The sequence below is a fragment of the Pezoporus wallicus genome, unplaced genomic scaffold (genome assembly GCF_028554395.1).
Source record: "Pezoporus wallicus isolate ANWC-B61680 ecotype Strahan unplaced genomic scaffold, APGP_CSIRO_Pwel_v1 contig_5418, whole genome shotgun sequence".
Taxonomy (NCBI): Eukaryota; Metazoa; Chordata; class Aves; order Psittaciformes; family Psittacidae; genus Pezoporus; species Pezoporus wallicus.
Genome location: NW_026640709.1, coordinates 3,628,448 through 3,636,119, shown reverse-complemented (window position 1 = coordinate 3,636,119; position 7,672 = coordinate 3,628,448).

Below are 7,672 nucleotides of genomic sequence, written 5' to 3'. Positions count from 1 at the left end.
TACATGATAGAGCTGCCTTTCTGTGCTGGGATTGCTAGTCCCATATTAATTCAAAAACAAGCAAAAAAAAACCCATTGAAGTTGTCCCTCCCTACTGCTCCAACAACAGTCCAAACGTGCACATATATAGAATTTTTATAGAGAATCATCACAGTGATGACCAGTACTGGTCTTCCAGAATCACTAAACAAAGATACCAACTTACTAATAACCCTTATTAAGAGCTCACTCCACCAAAACAATATTTACAAGAATGTAAATGGCTGCTCAGCTCTTACAGGTGCAATCACGCTCTTAAATTTATGATGCATGTGAATTAAGGAGCATGTATATTGCTATTGTGTTTAGAATTTTCACTAAATTAAAACCTTTTTAGATTATTTTAAAGTCTGCAAGTGTGTTAATTACCTCTAACATTGAGACACAATGTGCTTGAATGAACCTATGCAAAATAAAGTGTATTTCCATGCAACATTGGTTTTGTCTGCTAAAGAAGTATTTATGACCCTAGTTTAAATAAAAAAATACTATGCAACTGAGCAGTTTATAGGATTTGCTTTGTGACACAAAACTTACTGTGGAGGTGCATGTTTATATACCTACTAACATATATACACTTTTTAAAAGATAATACAGGCTTATAATAAACTTGGTAGTAAAGAATATAAAGTTGTCAGCCCACAGAAGAAAGTAATATAAAAATGCTTAGTGAATTATTTAGGAGGGGAAATGGCAATGTGCTTCTTTTTATTGGCACATTTGCATTCACCTAACAAAACCATGCCGCTAATCTATTCAGCAGCTTATGAGCAAACAAAAAAAAACTTGGAACTAGTTCTGTGAATCTGACATCAGAGTCCCAACAGTCATTTACAGGGCTGTAAGTAAAGCTGATCTGAAGCTTATTTTATAATCTACGATGAAGTGTATCTTCATTTCTTAAATGGAGAAAGAACACAGGCAGAAAGACAGCTACCAAGTCAATTAAGTTTTTGGCTTCATTGTGGACAAAGTAACTCTCAAGCCCCTTTGTTTCCAAATGTCAGGAGCTGGGGATGAAGACGACTATTTTTTTGATGAAGAAGACAAACTTGAGTCCATACCTTCAAATCAGGCCTCTAACCAGTAGCTGTTTGAAAGTGTTGAAAAGGCTTTGTTTTCATTTTCATGCTGTACAAAACCCAATTTTTTAATATTTAAATTTGTTAGGAAAAGCCCATAACACCAGCCCAAAACAAACTTGGAATCTTCTGGCCTTATTGCTGGTAAACTCGCTAAAACAACTCTTACCTCATTTGTAATGCTGTAACTCATGCCCTGGGACTTTTTATGCAAGTACGTCTTTTTTACATGCAAGTCTGGAATGTCTGGATCATTAGGACAAAGAGTTTAAAGATAACTTTTCAGCCAAAGTCACAGACTCAGATGTATGGAAGAAGAATGGGAAGATACATAGGCAGATTCAGGAGATGCTACTATGACCACATAAAAATTTAAAATATACAGGGAAAGTGCAGTTTCATGTGACCCATAGAGGAGATAAGTCTGGCCACTGCCTTAATAGCTACATGCACTATAAGTAATACTTAAGGCACCTCTCAATCCAAGTCAGAAGCTGTCAAGGCAATCAGAGAATCAAAGGACATTATCTCCAATTCTGAGACACCTGAATCCAAAGTTTCAGGCTAGTGGATTTGACAATTAAATTGAATTATATTTCCATCATGATTGATAGAAATAGGACGGCAATCTGATATGCCTTAAAGAAACAACAGCAGCAACAAAACCAAACAATATATCGGCTCTATTGCCACATGTATACATATGCATGCACTTAAAAATTCAGCTTTGTTTGAAGTCATGCAGTTACCATAAATACTCTTAAATAAGTATCATGGTCAGGAATTACCTCAAATAATGCGTCTTTTTAAATAAAGCATGGCTGTATCCCTTAAAAGATCTGCCTTTTTGTGGTGCCTAGAGCAAATGAGATTCCAACCATGAGCAAAGATGACAAGCTCCCTTAAAGTGCTCTGCTGACAATGACCTACGTACATGCGAACTAAAAAGAAACCTAAAAGGAAATGTAGAAGAAGAAAGTGAAATTGCCATCATGAAGGGCCCCATGAATCACAAATATGGCTGACTGGCCCAGGATTGCCAGATACGAGACAAAGAAACCGGTAAACATTATTTTCCAAGTACCTGCATGGTCCAAGTCTATCAACTTTGCTGTTAGGTGAAAAATGGCATTGAACTCACGTTCATCATCCTAATTCACCATGAGAAGGAAGCGTGTAGTATCAGTTCATGTTTGCTTTATTTATGATGTTAACTGCTTTGCTGTGATTACATGGATCCTGACTGTTGGAAGAGCTGCTAGCCATGTGTTAAACACATGGGAGCATAATGAACTTTAAATGATGTGAGTGTCATGGCAGCAGCATTACCAATTGGAACTAAAAGAGCTTAACAAAAATTCCCGTTTGACTAACAAAGTCTATTTTTACATGTGGGGCAGAGGTGGGTTAGAGATCAGAGATGGTAGGAATTGAGAATGGCTTCAGATTTTAAAGATTAGGTGGACCTGAGTCACCTCCTTTTATTTTTTCCTATAGTTCCTGTTACCAAACACATGGAATTCAGCTCCTATTGCAATGCATGGGTGTCTTTTATATTTAATTGCTGTGTTTCTTCATCCTACCCTGTTCTCCAAGAAAAACAGTGGTGGGAGTTGGTGGCTAAATTTCATTGTAAACTGAGTGAGGCAAAGGAGAAAGCACAAAGAAAAACAATGTGCTAGCCTCAAATTCTCCCTCATTCCCTCCCATTTCATTTACAGACCATTAAACTTTGATTTTAAATGTATAAACACTGGCTACTTTTATTCATGATCTTTGTTCTGAACCCAAATACTACATGGCAACATAACTTTCCTGGGAGACACCAAAGATCTCTGTTACAGATGACAGGGTTTTTTAGGTCCAGGCGTCTGAATATTTGTTAGATCATAGAAGGCATGTATGGCTTTGAGGCTGAATTCGGTCTTAGCCTCTTTTAATTAATTCTTTATTCTGAGAAACAAAATGAACAAACAAAAAAATCCCCAGCAGTTCTTCAGTGCATTATTTACATTGTAATGCTCCAAAGTCCTCTAAAAGTGGCTGAAATACAAGTGGGACAGCCCCTATGGAGAAATGTGGTTCCTGATTCCTCATCCTAACATATGCCACACTGTGGTATTTTGTATTTCTAAATGAACAAAACAGACTCATGGAAGGAAAAGTCAGGTCACCCCGAGAGGAACTCATAATTCACCATTGGTTAATTTTTCCTTTTCTCTCTTTTTTTTTTTTACCAAAAAAAAAAAAGCAGAACACACACACACAAAAAAAACCCCAAACACTCCAACCAGTGACTAACTCAATTGCAAAACTTTAAGTTACTCCAACAGGGAGTGCAACGGCTGTGAGATTTATGGGCTTTAAAGCTGTGTTACTGCAACTGAAGTAAGAAACCTATTTTTAATAAACCATTATTGCATAAGCCATTTATCAATTTAAACAACAGCCATAACTAATTTAAGTCAGTTCTTTAAAAGTCATAGTTATAATAGATAAGCATTGCTGTCATAGTTTATCCATAGACCCTGGCTACTAGTTAGATTTCCAAACAACCCTGTAACTGTGCTGCCATAGGAACCTGTGCATGTGCAGATAATGTGTTCACACAGTTTAAAAAGCAGAAGGGCTTCCGATTCCCTACAGCTTTCTCCTGCTATTCCCATAGGCTCCAGTTCTGCTGCAGCCTTTCAGACGGTTATGGGTCTGAAGTTATGGGGTCTTGGAACACTTGTTTTCAGTAGCTCTCGTGAGTGCAAGTTATCCAGCATGCAAGCAGTGTATCAGAATGATATACATTTCTCTCCTTTTAAAATGTATTAACTATTTTCTGCTTTAGTAATTGAGGCTATACTCTAATTTCTAACCATATTGGCTATTTCCTGCTGTGGTTTTGTGTTCTCAGCAGGAACCTATGAGCTGTTAAAAGGACCGGAATTATCTGCAAACTTGAAGACCTTCATAGACTTCCCCCAAAATCATAAAATGGTTCAGGTAAGAAGGGACCTTATAGATGACCTAGTTCCACCCTCTCTGCCATGGGTAGGGATACCTTCCACTAGGCCAGGTTCCTCCAAGCCCCTTTCAACCTGCCCTTGAACACTTCCAGGGATGGGGCAGCCACAACTTCTCTGGGCAATCTGTTCCACCCTCACAGTGAAGAATTTCATCCTAATATCTAATCTAAATCTATCCTCTCAGCTTAAAGCCATTCCCTCTTGTCCTATCATTACTTGCCCTTGTAAAAAGTCCCTCTCCAGCTTTCTTGTAGGCCACTTTTAAGTACTGTAAGGCTGCTGCAAGTTCTCCCAGGAGCCTTCTATTCTCCAGGCTGAACAAGCCTAACTCTCTCAGTCTGTCTCCACAGGAGAGGTGCTCCAGCCCTCTGATCATTTCTGTGGACCTTCTCTGGACTTGCTCCAACAGGTCTACATCCTTCTTATGCTGGGGGCCCCCGAGCTGAATGCGGTACTGCAGGTGGGTGGGTGGCTTGTTAAAATATTGGTTGCCTGTTAAAATCACTTTGTTCTATTTTGCTATGTATCTGGAGGTTCTTGATCTGTAGGCTGAGAATTACTGAGAATTACTTCCAACTAAGTATTGAGAATTACTGAGAATTACTTCCAATTAAGAGATGAGTGAACAGTTGCAAAGAAGTTGAGGGCTGGCTCCACTAAAGGCTTAAGTGCCACACAGTTGCACTTCTGTGTAATACAAATACCAAAGTCCAAGCATATGATCCTCAAACCTTGCTTCCCTTGCCTGATTCCTTATACAGCAGAAGTCTGTGTGCAACTATGCTTTCTTGTCAATAACATACCTCAGGCACCTAAAATTATAGTCACGCCAAGGACTGTTTGAAACTTGGTGGACCTCCATAGCTCAGTCCTAAACTGTATTCCTCTCCTGTATTCCTTGGGGGAACCAGCCTGGTAGGGACCCACCTCACACATGTCTACAAGACATTGCAAAAAATACCACAGTAGAAGTAGACAGTTTAATTTTAAAAAATAAATTAAAATTAAATAAAATAAGTCTGGAAGAGCTATGGCAAAAGAATCAAAGCTCTAACAGCACCAGAGAAGGGGATCTAGAATGAACATAAATTTGTAACCTAGTGGGTTAGTAGGGCAAGGTGACCATGAGGAAGGATAGGGGAACACCCAGGCTCTAGCTAATCCTCAAGGACCGTTTGGGTAGCTAGCCAAGCACTGGATAAAAATGCAAAAGCAGTGTTAGAGCCTGGGGACAAGCCAAGGACCCTTCTCAGTCCTACCCAATAGATGGCTTCTTTTGGCTCCCATCTTGATTTATCTGTTTCCTAAACTGTTGAGCAGCCTCAGCGGGGGAGCTGCAGAGTCCTCTCATGCAAATGAGCTCCTGCCTCATGGCTAAGGAAGCCTCATGACCCTATGAGCCTTAATGCCTCAAGGCTACACACCTGGAGGTGCAGGAGATACAGGTTTCAATGTCTCCTGTGAGCAGATAGGCACCACAATCTTTTCTGCCTTCTGAAACAATACCGGCCTTCTTTCAATCACTTTTAATGTTATTATTTTTTCAGGAAATTTAGATGCATTTAGCTGCTATGCAAATAATTGGAAGAATGTTACATTTGGCAAGACACTGAAATTAGAAAGTTCATTTACTTAACTGTGCATTCTTTATTCTAGTAAATTTAAAAATATCTTTAGATCATTTTGCATCTGTTGAAAAGGAAGTATTTTAAAACCCTACTTCCTTAATCACTATTAGCATTCCAGTGATGAATTTGATCTTGGAATCTGACCAAGAGCTCCAGTGATACTAAGAAACACTGTCAGTGTTGCTAGTAGGACATCTCCTTATAGCAAGGCATGTCGATACAAGCATTTTCAGCATTGAAGCTAATACACAATCTTTGCCTCCACGCCAGCAGTAATAATTCTTTCCAAGGTGATGTCAGGTGGAATTCTCCCTATTAAAATATGCAGGGCCAAATACTGAAGGGGTTGTCAAAGCTTTTCCAGAAGTTGGTGGTAGTATACTCAAATCAAAAGGGATCTGGACACCAAAAAAACACCAAACCCAAACAAAACCAAAATCAGAAACAATTTGATTGGAGGTACTAAACCATAAAGTCTTATAAACTTCTCTAAATTAGAAACAAAGAAGTCATGTATGGTTACGGTGTTCTTAATCTGTCTAGGAAGGAGGTATTATTATACCTGACTGCAGTAGTCACTTCCACCGAAGGCTTTCTAAACAGATCTTCCTACCTCCATTGGATAGAAAAGTGCTTTCTGCCTCCAGCTCGCCTGTGCCCTCACCTGGATTTATCTCAATTACATCAAGATAAAACCCACTGTACTTACGTTTTTACACCATGATGGCTGTCTCAATGTAAAAACTTCAGCCTATAGCAAAGGCATAGAAAAAAGAAGTCATAAACTTTGAATCCAAGAATTTACTATATTGAAAAGGAAGATTTCTTCTTTGCCTCACAACACAGGGAAATATCCTGTTAATTTCTGTTTTCTCTTTGGTCAGATCAGAAGATGAAATAGATACAATGATTTTACTTTTTTTAAAATGTGTCTGATACCTTTTGGTGATGTCACCTCTCAAGGATTCTGTCCTCTAAATGTTCTATTATATTTTTCAAAAGGAAAAATAGGTATTTGCTTTTTGTTGGTTTTTTTTTTTTTTTTCATATTTATCTGTTCATTTTGAAACCCTGACAAGAAATAACACTGCCTCCTTTGCAAGGAGTCTAATTCCATCTGGTTGAGAACCGAAAAGTCCTGCCACAGTCTGCTCTGAAGTGTAACTGAGCTGATTACTTGTGATTTAACTTCTTTGCTTACGCCTTTAGTGCATTAAGAATTCCTGGGGAAGGGAGAGGACATTGTTTACATTTTTAGACTTTAAAAGTACATCCAAAACCTCCAAGTGTTTGGTGCCTGCTTAATTACAAGCACCTAGACAATTGCCCCTGAGCATATTTACAGAACCACTCCTAACATCAAGTGCTTTTACACTTTTCCAGGCACTTTGAATTGCATGTTATTTATGGGAGGAAACAAAATTAAAAAATCATTTAATCAAACTGTCAATGAAAGCAGCTAATGGAGAATTGGTGAACTGTGTGGTTAGGTCCAGAATGTCGAGATGACAGCTCTTCCATGGGTCTGAACTGCTTCACAGAAAGAGGAGAGTGATGCCTGTTGAATGTTTGAAGAATAAAGTAAAAGGGCTTGAAAAATGCTAATTATAATTCAAGATACTGTAATAAAGGGAAAGATCAATGAATAAATATCAAACTGCCCTTGGCCAAAACAGGCTAAACAGGAGACTTTTGACAAGGAAACAGAAGAAGGAAAACAGAACAGTTGTTGGAAATACCAAGACAAGAGATTTGGCCCTAGGCTCGCCTGTGTAGTTTCCCAGAAGTGATTTTTTTTTTTGGCAATTTTTGAAAGAGTAAATTTTTGGTAACTATACAGATAAAAAAATAGACTATTTTTGTACTTTATTAGTATTATATTGTACTTTTAATTCTTAAATTCATA